This window comes from Oreochromis niloticus, linkage group LG13 (genome assembly GCF_001858045.2).
Source record: "Oreochromis niloticus isolate F11D_XX linkage group LG13, O_niloticus_UMD_NMBU, whole genome shotgun sequence".
NCBI lineage: Eukaryota > Metazoa > Chordata > Actinopteri > Cichliformes > Cichlidae > Oreochromis > Oreochromis niloticus.
The window spans coordinates 23580247-23600534 of NC_031978.2; the positions used below are offsets into that span (position 1 = coordinate 23580247).

Consider the following 20288-nt stretch of genomic DNA (forward strand, 5'->3'; position numbering starts at 1 on the left):
TATTCATCCTTATTCAGCATTTTCTCTTTATATCCATGTGTGTACATGGGGGCAAAAAAAGGAAGCACCGACAATACATGCTTTTGCAGAGATATGTCAAAAAGTCTCTAGTTGTGACATTAAAAGTGACATCCACATTAATTATGGTCCAATCATTTCATGCATATGATCCCAAAAAGCCTATTTTGCTCTTACTTAAATAGAATTTTGAGTTTTTACATAAAAACCTGTTTCGCCATGTTGCAGAAGAGTTTTCAGTGCCAGTCTTTACATAATTCCAGGGTTGCATCAGCATGGAAAGTTGTTATCAGCTGTTTGTTTATGCCTCTAGTATCCATGGAAAGGTCCAATGTATAGTTCTGCTTTAGCATCCGGTATCTTCTAATGGGGAAATTATTTGGCTCTGTATATTTGCTGATACCAACCTACCAGAAGTGAAGTGAAGCCAGGGAGGAAGTGCCATGAACCAGCTTTCTTTTTAAAATCTACCAGGGTTTGCAAAAACAGCCGTGGTTGCAAAAACACTTCCAGTGCTGTAGGATTCTATGGAAAAACGGCCTTTGGCCCTGACCTAAGAAAATACTTTCCTGATGAGCTTATGGACACAGTCACTCCTTTTGGGTTGTACTAAATAAAACTTTAAGTTCATTGTGTAAATTCTGGTCAATCCTATTGTCAACACGGAGGATTATTCTCTTTGGTTTCATCACTACAAGCTGCGTCTTTTAGTTGAAGTAAATAACACTGATTATCTCTTAACCTGTCGGAGGGAAATACAAGGGAGCAAGTAAACATTTTGTCTGTAAGGATTTTAGCTAGTTTGACAAATTGTGATGGCCAAGCCTCATAGATGCACGTGTGATCGAATCCAACAGGCCTGTATCTCAATTTATCAAAAATCTAATGCTGGTTCTGATGGAAAGGTGTCAGAATGCACAGTGCAGTTTTATGCAATACACATTGCATAAAATTAGGCAGGCGGTCTTAATGTTATGCCTGATCTACATATATATTTGAGCTATTATTTTTGTAAATACATCAGTAAAGCTCAGTAGTTTCCTGAAGTAAAGGAAGGACCATCTGATCCCACAAAAGTCCAGAAAAGGAATTAATGTTGATAGAAATAAAACTGAGGTGACTCTTGCTTCTTATCTTACCAGTGCAAAGAAATGGTGGCATGAGAAATCTTTTATAACCTCAAGCCCTTACGCAGTATCTAATCTGCATTTGGCCTTTTTCCTTCCTCACCTGTCAGCGGTATCAAAACACATTAGGTTCAAAGGTCAAGTTTAACACAGGAAGTGATATACTGTCTCGCAGTTGAGTCTTTGTTCATTGAGCTCTGACATTCCTTTTCTTTGTTAGCTGTGTGTGTGTGTGCGTCTTTGTATGTGTTAGGGAAGAGGGATAACGTTTCCAGTAGCACATCTGCCTCAGAAAAGCTCCTGTCGCTGTATCCATTTCCTGTCACTGATACCATGAAAGCAATCGCAGAGATAACAAAAACCTCATTCAAACACTAAAAGAGGGACAAGGACAGGTAAGGACCTGTTCGCTGTCTTTCCCACAAGTGCAGGTTTTTATACCCCTATGGGTGTGTCTTTGGTGTTAACTGATGAAAAACCACTGTGATGCAACTGGGGCTTTATCCATGACAGTACACACAGTGGGAGGGTTTAGCTGTGAGCGCCTCCGGCTTCGTAAATAAATCATCCAAAGTCACTGAAGAGAAAAAGCTCCAACAATAAAAGATTTTTCTTCCCCGACGGGTGAGTCACCGTTTAAAGGGAAAAGAGGCCCAGATTCTCGGCTGTCGAGCATTCAGGCATCAATTTCACTAGTGTGAAAAGCCAGCTGACAATGGAGCTAATTGATGAGGATTATCCAGCAGAAAAGGAGGAAGCCTTGTGACGTGACTCATCGTGGCCATCTGTGCGAGTATACTGTATTTTCACAACCCATGCTTTCGAGAGCAGAATAACTTCCTCTTTGGCACAAAGCCCCAGCAAACATCATCCTACCCTGACTGGTTCTGCTACTGCCTGGATAATACTTTCACTTGCACCTGTGTTTTAAACCGCCCTCACTGTCTGACTAGCTGTTGCTGAGGGAAGGCAAATACACCCACTGAGCGCAATATACTGAGGGAAATGTGAGTCATACTGAGCATCAAAACACTTACCACAAAATGCTGAGACCTGAAATCACACATTCACACACACAGACGCACACATACACACTCTGTGAAATTCCCAGTGAGTCGACTGGCTAATGACATTTCTCTATTACCAGCTAATCCAGACACAAAGGCATAAAAGAGGGCTCACAGGAAGCTTCTTCTTCTTCTTTTTTAATCATTAGAAAGTGTCTCAGCCTCACTATTAAAACCTCACAACTTTATAATCATTTCAGCGCCGGAGAAGCCAGACATCTTAAATATCAGTGACATATCAGTGGAGAGGGCAGAGCCGTGTGCAGCCTTCCACCAGACGCCCTTAATGAAAGCCGGACTGAATAACGAGTGTGCGGTCAAGATCCGCAGCTGAGCTTTAATCACATCTTTTGCCTCAGCGGCTCAATGTCCTCGTTTATACATCGTCGGCTTTGTTTTCGTGCATTTTCCCTTTCTTTTTTTTTTGCCTTCATTCTCTCTCCGGGCTGTACACACGATCCTCATCATGACACGTCACCACAAACTGGTAGTGTCTGTGTCACTGCGGTTAAATCATTTGCCTTGTGAGAGTGATGCATCTCAGTTTCACAAACATAAGGCCACTGGGGCTATTAGATATGCGTCTGAAGGGTGTATGTAGTTGCTGAATGTGCCACAGCTGGCTTTCCTCACAAGGGGAAATTACAGTCTTCAGTAGGTTATTTTCTGAGACAGTCAAAATGAAACTACCCTTTAACATCAAAGTCACCTTACAGGAAGCTCAAATTGAAACACTGGAGGCGGACCTTGTGCGTTTGAGCACATAGACGCCACGGGTATGTGCGTGTTTGTGTTTATCTGTGTGAATAAGGGAGAGTGATGAAATAAGATGCAGAAAAAGCTGCCCTGGCCTTCCCCGTGCACACGCATATACACCGCCCTTCCCCCCTCAGCTGGTTCCCTTCTGACTCATGGGGGATTACTCGTCTGATCACTTTGATCTGCTTGTCGTTGCCAAAGCTATTTTCTCCATCCAGCCCACAGACAGGCGAGGCACATTCAGGTTAGATGTGCCTACCGACACCCAGACTGCACCTACTAAAACCCATGCTGCACAGCTCGCGCAGCTAACAGGAGGCAGAGCCAATTTCAGTTAGGATTGGCAAGAACGGTATCTGGTTATTGGAGGATGTTGCACAACGCAGATGAATAACAGTTGCTTCTAACCACAAGACAGTTTGCTCCTGACGCAACAGGATCTTAGACATGATACGGGCTCCGATATGAAAGGAGGGTCAAGAAGCTGACACACACAGGGCCTAAACTAAAACAAAAACTACAGGTCATGTTGCCGGCGCCATATGATTGCAGTGCAAGAGTCCTGAATGCGAAGCAAAGGAGGGAAGTGTTCTGACACTTTGACACTTATCTGTTTGAAGAAATAGATAAAAGAGTGCAGCAGATAGTGGTGCATGAAGCGCTCTCTCGCTTTAAAATTTCTCTCGGGCTACTTGTGCAGTCAAGGCACACAAAAAAATTCGATGACACTTTTTTCATGACACATGAATCAACACGAGGGATGCGAAGCATGCCAGCCAGCCCGATGTGGCTGTGAGCCGTTTCCGCTACGCCTCATCTGGTTCACGATGTTCCTGTCACTGCCTGCTTTTGGCGCCAGGTAAACCACTCCAGCCGGGAAAAAAGATGCAGTTACATGATTCAGTTTCTGTGGGAAATGGCTGTCTTTCTCTTTGTCCGTAATATTTTTCTCTGCAACATCCACCACCACCCGTCCACCCACCCACCCACCCATCCATCCTCCATCTCGGAGACTCGGAGGAGCCGGCGCTATCAGCGGGTGTCATTTCATGAGAGCCATCATCAAAGGCGGCTGCCTGGTTTCCATGGAAACAGCCCACTTCAGGGGAGAAGATCGGAGGAGGCATGTGTTATAATGCTGCGGGTTACCATGGAGACTGGAGCGACAGCTTACATAAGTATTCATTGTGCGTCTGTTGCGCCGAGCCACATTCCTCCATATAATTAATGCTCAGAGTGTTTGCTCGCTGCTGTCAAAAATTACAACAATGTCATTTCAAGTGGCAGGCAGCGGCAGCTCATCGGCCGCCGCCGCCACAGTCAAGGTCAGGCTAATTTCCCCGCCAATTAAGCCCAGCTTGTGCATGGAACAGCTGTCAACTGCCATCTCCAAGGTGACACATCAAATTGTATTTTTTCCCTTCCAAAAAGCCTTTCAACGCTTTGCTCACAGTCCCAAATGCTCACTTTAAAGACCAAAAGCCTCACAGAAGACACCGGCGCTCGTGCAGAAATAGGAAGTGTTCCCCGAAATGTAATGGGGTGGTGGAGGCAAGGAAGCGTGGTGTAAAGGTGGACGTCGGTGTGTTTTATCGGTCCTCAGCTATTCTGCCAATAACTAATGGAGCTCTTTTGAAGAGGAAAAACACTGCAGTCAAATTGCCTCGAGTGCCTGGACTCCAAATGAAAGCAGACAAATGACGTCCATTTTATCTGAACTATGCATAATGCATTTTCTCTATCTCTGATTTATGCACTCATCACATCATATATTCCGCCATCTCCTCCGAGCTGCAGCCTTTTAAGTCCTGATTGCAATTAGGTGCTGTATATATGCTTCACTTTCATCTCAGCTGTATGGAGCTAACCAATATTCTGCTGCAGCAGTTGTAACAGACCCAACAAAAAAAAAAAGCAGGAGGTTTATTTGCACGGTGAGGGATTGCACCATAAATAAAAATAACTCCATGCCTTTACAAGTGAAATGAAGTGAAGCCTACACTGGTTTCATGCAAACTGCAGTGCAGTTCCTTGGTAGTCTGCATGGCATCAAATGAACACTTGTCTATATCGGTTTCATTTTCATTTATCTATTATCATCAGAGCATGCTATATTCAGAAAATAATGATAGTGTGGTAATTGAATCTCACCTTTACCCACTTCCTGTGAGTCACATAACAGCAATCACATGAGTTTGCAAGCATCTGAAGATGCACGAGAACCACGTTTGTGTGACCGCATTCTAAAACCCAGCGTAAAAATTCGCAGGATTTTCGTACTTTTCACCCTGTTTGTGCTCGTGATTTGGCCTTGAAGAAGCTGTGCAAACAGGCTCGGGGGTGGGGGAACTAGGATACAGCCTGTTGTAACCAAAACCATGTGCTGTGTGCAGCATACCATGTGGTGCCTTCTCGACATCTTCAGACTGTTGGAAGGCAGGAGGGTGGGGGTTGGGGAGGGGAGCTGGTTAGGAAACCACAACATGACAAATGTTGTACTAATAACACTGTCACACCGACCAGTGCCAGTTTGGGGAAGACTGTTGGGTAGTCGTTTGACACATAAACGACTATATAAGGAGTTCCTCTTTGTGCATTCTAGTACTTTTAACTGGGGCAAGGAGGGCTGCAGCTTGTTACTGTCGCCTCAGTGTCAACGAGACCCATTAACCGTTTGAGAGTTGCAGAAGTGAACTCATGTGACCTGTGATGCATTTTAAATGCGGAAGATTCCAGGTTACTTGCATTTTCCTGCGCAAATATTTAGTGCAGTAATGAAGCATGTTTTGGCCACACGAATATGCCCTTAATTAGTCCCATACATCCAGCATTCAGACTTCAGCGTGACACAGTTAAGCACGTAGCAGCGGATCATATAAAAGCCAGGCAATCTGAATAACTACTGCATGCTACTATAATACCAGAGACAGATGGCAGGAGAGGAATGCCGTCTGACTACGGCAACCCGGAGTGTGACAGGGACATGCTCTACTAAGTGAGAAGAATGCGTTGTGACACTCCTCCGGGGCACCTTGTGAACAGCGTGACAGTGGCATGAAAGCGTCAACATGCCAGTTTTCACAGCACACCCCTCTCTCTTTGCAGGACTGCCAAGACTACCGACACTTCAGTTCAACTTCCACACCAAAGGAGAGACTTGCAGCCGACTGATCCCGCTGCTCTACCGTTTTGCCATCAGGAAGTGGATCCGTTTCGCCCAGCCTTGGAACAAAAAAATAAATAAATATGACTCTGTGAGCAGCAGGATGGTAGATGAGCTCAACCGTTGCCCGAGGCTGCTATTGTCACTGATGGCTGCAAATAGATTTTATATAACTCAATCAGCACCACCTTGGCTGCACAGTGAGCTCACTCTCCGCCTTTCATAAACAGCTGTTGCACCGGATCATATTCCGGCGTTACACAAAGACCACGGCAACGCTGTGACTACCGTACAATGGTATTTTTATGTTGCGCACCAACAAAACAAAGATGACTCTGTTGGGTTTGCCCAAAAGCACAGATACACAGTAACTGGTATCTTTCCAAGCCCAGCCCTCAGGAGTTTTGTGCTGCTTGTTTTGGCAGACACAGAGTATTTTGGCAGACAATGACAAACCTCCTCAACTGTAATCAAACCAAAAGAACGCCAACACCCTCTTTCAAGTATCAGTATCTGTGTGTCTTTTTGTCTATCACTGTATGTTTGTCTGTTCTTTACAGTAAGTGCACAAACCAGATCCAGCTTCATCCAGTAATCAGTCCAGCACCGTCTAATTTAAGTAGGGAAACAAAATTACCATTAATGTCTTTACCAAATAGGGAGACTAGTAATTTCCTTGTCTTTCCGTCAAGGGAAATGGCTCAAAAAATAGGTTGCATTCTCTCAGGATGAATTATTACCATTCGTTCTGATGCCCTGCGGGCAGCTAACGCATCATACGGACCCATATTTCTTGGCAGCGAACATATTAGAGTTTGAACCCCTGTCATGACTACTCTGCAACCTTGCTGATACCCTGTAACCACCTCCAGTCGTAATCAGAATGTCAGACTGGAGGAGGGAGGGTGAATAATTGATGCTGTGTCTTTTGGGTTTGCTCATTTCACCAAGCAAAAAAAAAAAGAAGTTTCTTGCCTTCATGGCCTGCAGCAAAAATAGCTTGCCAGACAAGCTTAGCTTCTAAGGATGATGCATTGCTCAGAGAGCTTTTTTTTTTTTGCCAAACCATCACATAAGATTCGACACAGGAAAAACAAACTTGCAGAGGAATAAAACTCCGGATGAACTCCTATAGCGCTGAAAACGAGAGGGAGACATCAAAGCAATTTTTTACGACACGCGCAAACACTAATATCCGCGAGGCTAAATCATGTCATTAGTGCTTGAGATGACATCTTCCTGTAAGTAGAACACATAGTTTAGTAGGTGGAGGTGGCTGTGAGGCTGAAGGGTGTTGGCAGAGTCTTCCACTTCTGCCGTGACAGCCAGACATCAGACAGACAGAGAGCCGATAGAGACCTAGAGCTGAGAATAGCAGAGGTGCCCTTTTGTTTCCGTGCAGCCAGGAAACATTGAACTGTCCTGCAGTCTATCACATCCCACTTCGGGGGAAAAAAAGCAGGATTTGCACACAAAGTAACTCTAACAAGATTAAAACGGGACATGAGTCAAGACCATGTCGTCCCTGATAATGGCTGTCTTTCAACTGGTCATTTGCTAAATCCTGGATTCTGCTGTTTGGTGTGCTTTCTGTTCACACGTGGGACCAATACAGTTTCAATTACTGCTACCTATTACACAATTACAGTATGATAACAAACCACTCCTGGGTTTGAAAGATAAAACATAACACATTACAGTGAGGTGTAGAAGTCCACCCATAAAAATCTTCAGGGTAGTCTCCTTGGGCGGCGCTGCATTTCTTTTAGTGCACTTTTTGGAAGTCCTGTTTAGATTCAAGCTGGACTTTCACTGTGGACCCCAAACCTGAACAGAAACCAAGCATCAGCGTTTGAAGACTTCTGAAAAAGTCTAACATTTGGTGATATGAAGGATATGGGTCTCTAGCCATATCTGACTTACAAGCACTGTAGTAATCTCTAGTATCCAAGGCCAAAGGACACACAACATGTGAGGATCAGTTTTGCACTGGAGAATTTGGGGTTTGTTTCAGAAGAAACAACCTGCTCTGGACTGCTTGTGATTTTGCCGTTGTGCCGTGGTAAACAGCACAGTGAAAACGGAGAAATAGAGTTTCTGGTGATCCCAAGAAAGTCTTTGCTAACTAACCACCCAAAGATTTGGCTCCTAACAACTTTGCCCTCTTCATTAAAGTTAATATTATCTGCAGGCAATAAAATTCCATAATGAAACATGTATGTCACTTACATTGCACGTGTTCTTCAAATAAATGCACAGTAAAAATCAGGTTTTGGAAAGGTATCGACCACCTAACAAAAAATACCATGCATACAACTTCAACAAGTACAGTAATCCAAAGCTCAGCAGACCTTCTGACCCCAGTTACTAAGCCAGGATAAGCTATTACAATCGCTGTTTGGGGGAGGACTTTAGCAAATTGCCAAATATAAGTGTTTTTCCAACATTTTACCTCCAGTCTAAAGCTGACATATATCCGGAAAGGATTTGTTTTAGAAATCACTCCCATCTCCACGGCCAATGTGCCAAAGCCACCTGCAATCACAGCTTTTCTCATCTCATGTCAGATGCTAAAGTTAGCTTCTATGGCCTTATCTACAAACAGCACTAAACCCGACTGTCTTTAGCTAGTGTTATCTCCCCGTCTAAGTGATATACAGCACCTGCTGCCTGTCACAGATAGACTTAGCCCACACTAAATCCAGCCAGGATGTCCACATTAACGCAAACACGCCACAAGGTTCAGCTGCATTACATGTTTTGGCAGAGAAATCAATGATAAATCTCAGTCTTCATAATGAAAAATGTTCAGGGAAGTACTTATTGCCAAGCAATAATCCCAAGGATGGGTTATTGTATTTGCTCTATTGATCCTTCAGATTTATGCACCCACACTTGGATTTGTTGCCTGTTGCTGTAAAGAAATAAAATGTATCTAGCGTAGTGAGAGACACATTTCCACACAAAAAACCCTCTTTAGTTCTTGGCAGGCTCAATATTAGCTCTTAAAATCACCCATTAATCCAGAGACATCTTGTCACTGTCACTGTCCATCAGACGGGCGGATCCATGTGTTTGTCTGTGTTTGTCTCATAGTCGCTAGTCAACATAAAAACACAACCTCGGCATCAATTTGTCAGCTTGTCTGGATGGGTCTTAAAATCGGGTCATTATCGCAGCAGGCACAAATCCGCTCTTAGATTGCCTGAGGTAGCGTTTCTTACATAAGGCCACCCAGCAGCTTCCAAAACCATAAACTTATGAGAAACATTCAACAGGTTCAGACTGCATATCGCTCGGGATGAGCTCTTGCTTGTACTGACCAGAAATCTGAACTATATCCGTGTCAGGGTTAACAAGTTGCTTCTAAATTGGCAGATGAAGCTTATGTGCAGAAGCACCCAATGGGTTTCTGATGCAACACGTTAAATAATGAGAATCGGAGTGGTACTGCTTTCTGCAGCCAACAAATAACTGAAGGGAAGCCGGGTTTGAACCCCAGTGGGATTTTTAAAGCTGCAACTTAGCACAGACGGGAAAAAAATTACAAAAGTGATATGTTTTATGGGCTTTCTCTTGATTGGCTGTCACCGAGCTAAGAAAATACTGCTCGGCTGTATCCTCCAGAGTGTCACTGCTCCAGTAGCAACAGGAAATTTATGGCAGTCCAAGCTCTCATAAGGTCTCTGGAAAAAAAAAAGAAAAAGAAAAAAGATGGAGTCGCTGGAAACAGCACACACTGTACTTTATTCTGTAATTCCTCCTTTTACACAACTAGTTATGATGGAGTCAGCTTGGTGTCACAGGACTTGTCATCTGTTTGGAGATGACGCCAGCTGCAAGTTGTTCAAAACACAAACTGAGTCATGAGCCCAAAGCATCCAAAATCAGAGTTTGGTTTTGATCCTCCACAGAGAGTTTCCTTTAAAAAATGTTCCGGCAAAACCAAACATTATTTACAGTCAACAAAGGATTTTCACTCTCATTTTCAAAGTGAAAGTTCACCTTTCTGAACCGCTCACCACAACGTATACCATTCATTAAGCGTATTTTTGACTCATCCTCACCAGAGCGCGCCTGCTTTTCTGGAGGGCACTGCATGGTTCAAGACGAGGGTAGGGTGTGTACCTTCGAGTTTATGTGTGTGTGGGTGGCTGGTTTAGTGTCTGAATGAAACAGCATGGGAGAAGAGGGAGAGGAAGAGGGGAGGAATGAATAACGTGTCAGGCTTTTTAGTTGAGAGACTTCTTGTGTTGATGAATAATTGAGCTGTAGTCAGGCAGAGAGCTATTTCATGAGCTCCTCTGTCTCCAAGATAAAATTAGACCCTTCTTTCTGTGTAGACAGTCTCTTTGAACTGCTACTGTCTCAGAGCATCACTCGGCTCTCTCTACAGCCCGCTTGTGCCTTTTTGAGCAATAAGTCTCAGTAGATATGAGGAGGGAGACAAACATGCTTGGTGGACGAGGGGAAATCTGTGTTATACAAGCCAGGAAGCACAAAAAATGTACTTTACTGGGCTTTGTTGTAGGTGAATTTTGTGTGTGTGTCTGTGTGTGTGTGTGTGTTGGGGGGTTAAACATATTAGAATAAAAGCACTAATATTATTCTTGTGTTGATTTGGGGCCCTAATTTGATATTCAGAGCTCCCCTCTGCAGAAGCTGTAATGAAGTTCTGTCTCTCCTCTGTCTACCTGTCATACCAAGATCCCCCAGGCTTTCCTGTCTTTGCCCGGCCTCTGAATACCCACAGCCCATCTCAATCTGTCACTCCTGTCAGGCCCACAACGCCACCAAAGAACCCAGAAAGTAGGACACTGAGAACTCATAGTGCACACACACACACACTGAGAGAAATGTTTCATAAATTGTGGTGAAAAATACACATTTTGCGACAGAGGCCTCAGAGTCCGTCACCGTAATATCTGGTGTTATCTGTGGACAGCCAGCTCTAAATGGGGCATTCAGTGACTCTTCAAAGCCCCCGTTTCTGCGGGGCAACTCGGGCTGCATTGTTACTGTTTTAATTAGAACTGCTTCTCGCCTGCTCCCTGAGATCCACCCAGCCTCAACATCAAAGCGCTGCTCTGAATAATGATGTACCCCTCCATGCCTCAGGTACAGCCTGAATCCCCACCACCCCAGCCCACCTCCTCTCCTTATATCCCTACACCCCTCCCTCCACACCTCTTTGTACCTCTCTACTTCCCAATTTACTGCACTTTCTCTGCGTGCTGACATAACACTATTTTGTCATGTTCGGGGCAGCGAGTTGACGGCGGGCTTTCCGTGTGTTCGTGTTCAATGAGGCTATGGTAGTCTGGCGCTTACAGTCTCGAGAGTCAAGTTCTTTCCATCTGTCCTGTGGGTACTTCCAGTTTGCTAAAGAAGGTCCTGGGTTTAAATCTAGCTTCGGTTCTTTCTATGTGGAGTTTGCATGTTTTCTACAGGTACTCTAACTTCTTCCCACAATCCTCAGCCTATGCAAGTGAGCTTAACGGGAGATTCTAAATTGGCCGAAGCAGTAAATGTGAGTTTGCTTATCTGTCTCTATGTTTAACACGTAGAGTGACTGATGACCTGATAAAGGTGTAAACCTCCCATCGCTCTAGATCCACCACCCAACCCCTGACCGTGCACTGGATAATCCAAAGAAAATTGATATATATTTAATTTAGTCACATATCTCATTTTTCTGAACAAAAATCATTACAGTCCTTTATCAAAAGTCCAGAAAGCAGAACATACAGTAAATGTATGACCTAATTTTACAGATCACATTTACAGAGAGAGATCAAGTCGATTTCATGGCAGCGGTCCCTTTATGTCACAACAGAAGAACAGAAAAAGGAAGTTTGATGTGTTACTTTCGCTCAGCAAACTAAAAGCATCAAGGTTCAGTCTTTGCAATGGAAATACCAGCTGAACTGAAGGTCAAGCTTTTTGTTTTTTTCCAGGAGCTTTCGACTGTTCGAAATGATCTCCACCTGCATCAGTTACGAGCTGCCTCATCGAACACAGATTAAATTAATGTTGCGTAGCTCAAGATTAGCATTATAAGGGACAAACTCATTTATGGCTGCGTAATGAAATTCATCAGACTACTAGTGAGGGCATTAACAGGCTCTTTAAATGCTTATTTGTACAAAAGCAATTATTTGTCACTGATTTACAATATATAAGAAGTAGACTCACTCAAATGTTGCAAATAAAGAAAGCTACCCTCTTAACAATCAAACAAAGCTATAATGACAAGAGAAAGTAATCCATTGAGAATCTTTCTGCCCATGCTGGGCTCAAGCTTAGCTCTTTCCTTTAAAAACATCACCTCATATAATCCATCCTCTGTCTCATATTGGCTTTCACCGGCGTTCCTCTGTGCTGACTCAGAGCTGCATTCCTCATACACTCCTGTAAACACACACAAGAATGAGGCAACACCAACAAAGTCTCATGAAATATAGAGGTTATGCAATCTCTTGAATCATGGTGCACTCAGCTGATTATTCACTAGGCATGGCACCCATTAAGGCAGATCATATTTTAATGAGTTTAAAACGTAGTAGGATCTAGGAACCTAGGAAGCAATGCACAATTATGTAACTCTTAACCTTCTCTTGAATTGCATTGTGTATTGTATTCAAAGCAGGTCACGGATCATCCTCCAGTCAGATGGCGGCTCATTGTGGGGGCTTAATTTAATAATCTGATTTACATAAAACTGGAAGGGGTGTTTAAAATTGCAAGGAAATCTTCACCATGTGTGACTTTTCAAAGTCGTACAATGTTTCGGCTGAAATATCAAAACTTTGCTAAAGTAAAGGTTATTTTAGGTCATTTATTCCCTCTTCCTGTAAAGGGAAACAAAACACTTTCATTATAAATATAAAATCACCAGAACTTCTTTCAGGAGTTTGTCATATAATATTGCAATATTTAGCAATAATGTAAAACAACAAATTAATACACTCTAGTTCATGTGATGTGACCTTGTGAGAATAGTGCAATCAAATATTTCCTAAATTCACAGCTAGTTGGTGTCATTTTTAAACCAAACATTTCCAGTATTTCCACTAGTGCTACATGCTAGGCTAATTATAGCTTAACATAGTTCTTACAAGTGAAACTGCCTTAATATAGCAAATTTATCTTAAGAGGCATAAATGAAAGAATAGTTTGACATTAATAGAAAAGACTTTTTAAAAAATAGTTATTTAGTAATGAAATAAACAGGACTACTAGTAAACATGGCGCAGTAGCCAGTAGACAGCTAACTTAGCTTAGCATAGCAAATGAAAACAGAAGGTATGGTTAGCTTTCTATGTCCAAAATAGACATATACTTACAAAAGTCACAAGACAGTCCCTCACAAGACATGCAGATAGCCCGCACTACAACTTTTTCCATTACCTATTTGTGAACTGTTGTCAATGACCAAGGATTTTTCTGAATAAGTGTTGCTATTCTTAGTCTTTGAGCTAATCTAACCACTTCCTGACCTGTCTCTTTCAATGTATTCTTCAATGCATTAGCCAAATGTTTAACTAATCCTTTAAGAACAGCAGTGCTAGTTTCAGGCTCTACATTTGATGTATAAACCATGTTTCAGCCCAGAATTGATGTAAATTAATACTCCCTGCTACAGTAATAAGGTCAACTGAAGAAAAACACCTGTTCTTGTATAAATCACATTAGCAAGCATTGCAGAAGGGATTGAAAATAGATAATTTTTCCAACCTTTATATTCCACCACTTCTTTTGTTACAGCAAGCTTAGCACAGTAATCCTACTTTGAGCGTGCTGCATTTGAATTTTTAATCTTAGGTAAAGGCGGTGTGCCACTTTGCTTGTTAGGACGAGAACAGCAGTGCTACAGCAAAATTACCATGTGGCCTCCGACATCTTCATCAGGCAACAAAGTGCCTATTTTTGTTTGTTGTCTGGATAAAGGCCTGTCAGCTGGCTACAAGGCCAGGATTAATTGCAGTGGTTGAGGTGATGTAGTGTTTTCTTTGGTCATGTATTGATGGGGGTTGCTTTGGCCCGTTTAACCTGTGAGGCCTTTAGGGAGTAGAACATTGAGAGCAACCTAAGGCCAAAGTCTGACGCATCTATCATGAGGATTACATCACTTACACCATCAAAGGTCAGTCGCATTAGGTGTTCACAGTTTCCTCTGTGAAAGAGTTGCAGCAGTTTAAAGTGTTGCAGTGAGTTAGCTGTAAAATGTCAACATGTTTCCTTGCAATTTAATCATTTTATATGGCGTCGGCTTCTCTTCTGCTTCAGTTAATGACGGTACTCAGACAAATAGATGGAGTTTTCTAGAGTAAGTCTTTGTACCGCAGCTTCCCGCTGGGAAAACGACCGTACTGAGAGAACAGTGAACTCACTGTACTCTATTTTTGTGTTATTGGATGAATACATGCATGTTTGTGTTTGTGCGATGGGGCGGGGTGGGAGCAGGGGGGTTGTGTTCGCGTGGGCGAGCCAGTGAAACAAAAATCAATGCTGTAATTGGCGCGCACCTCCTGATGAAGCTATTTGAGAATCGCAGCCCCAGAGGTCACGGAGAGGATGACCCATGACGATGACATCAGGGCCCAGAGCACAACAACAAACGCGGTCTTGTTGCAGCAAAAACAAAGGATGTTTGTTTGCCGGGTCCTTTTTTCTCTTTCAAGATCCATCCTGTGAGTTGAGAATGTGACGACGCAGTACACTGACCTTTGTTTCTCTGGTAACAGACTCTCTCTGTCGGTCTTCAAAGTACTGAAGGGGGCGAGGGGGGGGGGCTCAGAGTAGCCTTTGGTGTTGAGTGCTGATCACATGAACAGCTGAAATAACAAAGCAGCCTGATCTACACACAATCATGTGAGTCAGATCTCTAAATACCTGAACTAACACTGATTCCTGATCAAGTAAATAAGCATAAAGGAGAAAATGAGCCTAAGAAATGCATATTAAAATGGATCTATATATCCTATACAGCCCTACTGTGCAAATACATTGAAACAGTATCATGACTTTCATTTCCCAGACTCCTCAATGTCCCAGACACTGAAGATAACAACACCAGTGCAGTGAGTCAGCACAGTCATCCATCCTTCTAAGGTTATTGGCAAGCCCCTCTGAGGATAACATGACATGACAGTGGAGCTGCTAAAGTCTTCTGTCTCCTGCCTCTTCACAGAGGTGTACGCAGTTATGAGGGGAAAAAGATGCAAATTGCAAATGTTAGACCAAGCATGAAAATGCGAGGGAAAGTGATTTATAGTGCAATCTGTGAGTATCCCTCTTAATTAATATCGTGTCATATTGTCCATGGACGAGGTTTCTCTGATGAAGCACGGGAACGAGAAGACACTGGAAATCCTGGACGGCTTTCAGTAAAGGGGCACCGAGATAAATCAAGGATAGTTTTTGAAGTACGAGCCATAGGGGACGTGTAATTAAGTAAATGACACGGCGTCTTTCTCGCACACGGCAAGCCAAACGTGGCTGTAATATTACTGCCACGTGTGAGGTGAATGGAAATGGGAACGTTATGTCTGTGGAAAAAGATCCACGATAACATTTACAGCCAGCAGAGAGTGTTAATGGCAGTGTGATGGCTGACATTAACATTTCAGGCATGTAACAGCTGCCGGCGTGGAGCAGCTACCTCCGATTCGTGCACATTACCACCAACGTGATAAGTCAAAGTCTGTGTTACAGATTGCTGCACATTTGTGTTGTGTGTTTATACACCACTTTGCATTTAATCCTGAAATATTATTAAGCTTTATTAATCCTCAGGTTTCTTCCTCTTAAAAGGGACTTTTTCTTTCCCACTGTCGCCAAGTGCTCAAAGAGGGTCATCTGATTGTTGGGCATTTCTCTCTATTTTGTAGGGTCTTTACTTTACAATATAAAGTGCCTTGAGGTAACTGCTGTTGTGATTTGGCGCTATGTAAATAAAACTGACTTGAAATTGTTTCTCACATATTTGTATACCACTGAAAAATGCAAAGCATGGGCTAAAAATGAGAACTACTGTAAAGATGTTTTTAATTAAATGAAAGGAGTCTGCACAAGTAAAATAAAATAGCAGCTTCAATGCTTACCTGACGAAATAAATACAAATCACTTTTTTTCTTTAATTAAATTAAAATTAAACTTAGCAGTTGTAGTTATTGAATGAATGATAAATGATGCGTCTGGTATTTTTATATAATTTATGTTATGCAACAGAAATGCAATGTTTTTATATGAGATGACAATAAAGCTCTTTCAAAACTCTTGAATATGATAATTGTAATGATTGTGAAAGTAAAATCAGATATCATAGTATAAAATTATGCAACATTACATCAGGGTTTCTCTGATTCAGTTGCTCTTTCTATTCTGATGCCATATAGGGAAATATATAACAGATATACTGAATTGTTGGATTTGTCATTACAAATGACATTACTTACATGGGACAAGTTGAATCATTTCATATAAGTCTCACAGGTAAAAAGTGCTTGATAAAATGCTTTAACCTTAATTTCCATTTGGTAGCTGTTTAGAAGCGACCTGGATGTTTGGAGTTCAAACTCCATCTGCTGATGACAATTGTGTTGCTAAATGGACAACCAAATGGGCTTTTACGTTTGTTTTGGATGTCAGGAGTGAGCTCTGAAACTCTAGATGAAATGTAGTTTGGATCAAACGCTGCATAAAACTTTGATTGTGACAGGCTATCAGCAGCCCCTCCCTTCATGTATGAAAGGCAGCCAGAAATACTGCCAATCATCGGAGACAGGGAGCGCATCCAGTCTTTGTGTTCACGTCTGTGCCCATCGCTCAGCCTGGTACTGTCAGCAGTTCCGCACCCCTTCAGGATTCCCGCAGCGCCATGTGGCAACGAGGGTCACATTGCATTCTGGGAGAAACTCTCCTATGATCCCCCTCTGGGCACAACCCCTCCCCCCCGCTAACAATCTTGCCCGGTCTCCTCCAAAAATTCCTCTGCCCCCCAGGGCACCGCACAGCCCAAAATAACAGGACACATCAGCACTTTCATCTGCACCCCTGAGCAAGCTCAGACACTGCAGCAGCAGCTGTTAGACCACTCGCAGGCACGGATAGTTCTGAAAAGTACTAAGGCACTATAGTTGGCACACCCCTTTCCCCCTCTAGTGATACGAGCACAGACTGAGCCAGGCTTGGATAAGAGTGCCAAGCTAGGTGGGGCTGACAGAGTTGTCCTTTAGCCGTCCTTCAGAGAAAGACACTGTAAGATGAACACACTGCATAAACACCAGTTTGCCGCTATGGTCTCCTATTAAGGCTAAGTCAGGGTGTTAGATGGTGTGGTAATTAGTGACATGTAAGGGCTTATTGTCAAAATTTATACCACGTATGGCCACAAGATACATTCTTAAACTCCTCTGGCCTTCCTAAATTTCCCTGGTTATTTGATGAAAGCCACAATACAGACAGAGCAGAGAGAGTACTGAGATAAAGGAGGATCTCTTCCTGGGATACAAACTATAAACTTCAAACAAAGCACAATACAGGCTGTTCCACAGATAAATATATTTATCGCTGTTGAATAAAAAAATAAAAAAATAATGGTATCAGCAGAGCAGCAGAAAAAGTTACTTAGATAAAGGTCACACAGGCCGGTTAGGTTACTGTGTCACTTTGTAGATCAACACAGTAAAACACATGACCTCTATTGAAAGTTGTGACTTTGCAACAGAGAAGCTTGATGTATCTGAAGAGATTGTTTCGCAACACCTGATGGAGGAGTGTAGACCTGCCGGTAATAACTCACAGTCAAGCTGTTTGCTGCAGGGTACAAACATCAACCTTATGTGCAAAGGAGGAAACAGAAATATGTACTGTAGTGTAGGAAGCCTACAAAAAAAAAAACACTCAGTACTTTGAAGAGAAAATGATTTAGATTTTAAAATATTTTTTTCAAAACCATTATATTTTGTTGTAAAGGATTTATTTATTTTTAAAGGAATGTGACACTCTAATTATCCATGAACATTAAGATTAACATTGAGCTAACCAAGCTGCAAAACATGAAGACATGAAGCTGGCTCTTATAGACGGTATAAAAAAATTTTTGGTTGGAAAAAAATGGATTGGTTGGTTGGTTGGAAAAATAAAGTCAGCATCGATCTGCATTCCGACGGCTACCAGATGGTGATACCTGTGGTTGCTAAAAGACTTCCAATCCCATAGATGTCTGTTGGCTTCTGTCTCTACCTCTGTCAACGCATTCCTGCTGGACTTATAGCCTCATTCACTCATTTTGGGTCATATTAAATTAAAAAATTGAGTGTTTTGTGAAGCTTCTTCATACCATGCTTCAAAATGAAGAATCTGTGATACCAAACCTCAAAAGACAATCACCTGTCAATCACAGGAAATTACCCAGTGAGCATGCAGTTTGATATTGAAACCCGCCCTTCTGCTTTTGTGCCATCAAGAAGACAGAAAGGCTCAGCTTAACACTTCAAAATAGGATTTCACAAACCAACAGATGACGTAAAAGTAGGTCATAGTCACTGTAGCTAAGTTGTCTTTTTTAATGTGTTATGGCTCCAAGAGGGACTAAGTCTTTATACACTATTCATAAATTTAAATAATAGATAGAAATAAATTTGTATACAACCTGCTAATTTAGCACTAACTAGAAAATATTAATACCTAAAGTTTTCTTTACTAAGACTATTGCAACTTTGTGTGACTGGCTGCTTCCAACACATGTAGCGTTAGCTGCTAGCTTTCAGCTTCACTTTAGCTCTGCTAATTCGCATCAGAGAGCTCGACTCAAATTGACTGTGTTTGCAGTATTGGTGCCTTTTTATGGAAATAACAAAGCTTAGCTGTGTGGTTAACATAGAAACCATCGAAGAAGGCTATACTCCAGCGCTGGTGAGTGATGTTCTCTTATTTTATGTGTATGCTACTTAATATGCAGCTAGCTGTACGTTAGCCTAGCTAGCTAGTCGCTTTTGTCATGTAATGCTAAAATCCAGGCGAAGGTAGCTTCACTTCTCATGTTTTATTTCTAGATGCCACATTTTATAAAAGACTTTTTTTTTTAGTTTTTCTAATTTAAGTTCAATTTAATTCCAAATCACAGGAACTGTTTCTTCAAGTCACTTTATATAAGGCTAATGGTGTGTTGCTAAATAAGTCACTAGCCTGCATTTCCAAGTTTCTAGTTGGAATTTGATTCTGGAACTTCCCCTCAACTCTCATTTCCCACTCGGAAAGTTGAAGCAAAGTTGAACCAACCCAAACGTAACATTCCAAGATGGCAACACATAACGTAAACAGCAGTAAAACTGTAAACTTTTAATCTCTTGCACTGATCAGGCTCTACCCTTGAATGTGTTTTTAAGGGCACAAACTAGCTGTACTACTAGTGAAAGTGACCAAAACAAATCCTGTCTTTCCTCACATTTTCTGGAACATGCTAACTCAGAAGTGACATCACTCTCAAGTTACAACATCTGAGTTCTGAGCTATCTGGAGTGAAGCAAAAGATTAACCGTGAGAAAACCCCAACAGCCATTTGCTGAGACCGGTTGGGGGTAAAGGTTGAATGATCCAGATGAAGTGCTGACACTTTTTAAACCAGACTAGCACATTTTACTGCACTAAAGATATTTTGTCCCTGATCACATTCACTTAATAAACACAACTGGCCATGTTCAAGGGTGGGAAGCCAGTTAGGGATGATGCCCTTCCAGCAGCTCTTGGTGGTCCATGGGGGTTCATCATAACCCCCCTTTAGTAATGCCCTTCCCTAGCCTGGAGAGTAATACAGCTTCATTGAGCATTTTTGAGCTGGAGTTTAAAAAGAGGAAGAAGAGTGTAAAGTGTAGCAATAAGGTTTTCTATGGACTGTGTGTGCTCTCGCTGTTTCCCTGGCAACGGACATATTGACATGCTGCAGTGCTGCTGCTCGAAGTTGGCGGGCAGCCAGGAAGTACCCTGCCTGCACACAATCTCACATTCAGTTCTTTGCCAGCACTATCACTCCAGCTTCACGCAATTCCCATCTCACTTTTGTTCCCCATCTTGGTGGGTTTCTGAGACCAGCTGAACGCCAGTCTGAAGACTAATGACTTGGGTGGATTGTGCAGCGTGTGTTTGTTG

The 20288-nt window shown here is 42.4% G+C and overlaps 1 long non-coding RNA gene across 3 annotated transcripts in view; it reads right to left on the reverse strand.

The window, feature by feature from the left end:
• Nucleotides 1-15962, reverse strand: part of LOC106097934 (uncharacterized) — a 66430-nt gene extending 50468 nt beyond the window's left edge. Inside the window, exons 1-3 of one of the 3 annotated variants that reach the window (XR_003213408.1) lie at nucleotides 13481-13865; nucleotides 12463-12545; nucleotides 7224-9820 (exon numbers count right to left, since the gene is read on the reverse strand). This is a non-coding gene — a long non-coding RNA (uncharacterized LOC106097934). Of the gene's footprint in view, nucleotides 1-7223; nucleotides 9821-12462; nucleotides 12546-13480; nucleotides 13866-14662 lie in introns of those variants that run through there. The other 2 variants (XR_003213406.1, XR_003213407.1) reach the window with 2 other exon arrangements.
• Nucleotides 15963-20288: the final 4326 nt, after the last annotated feature.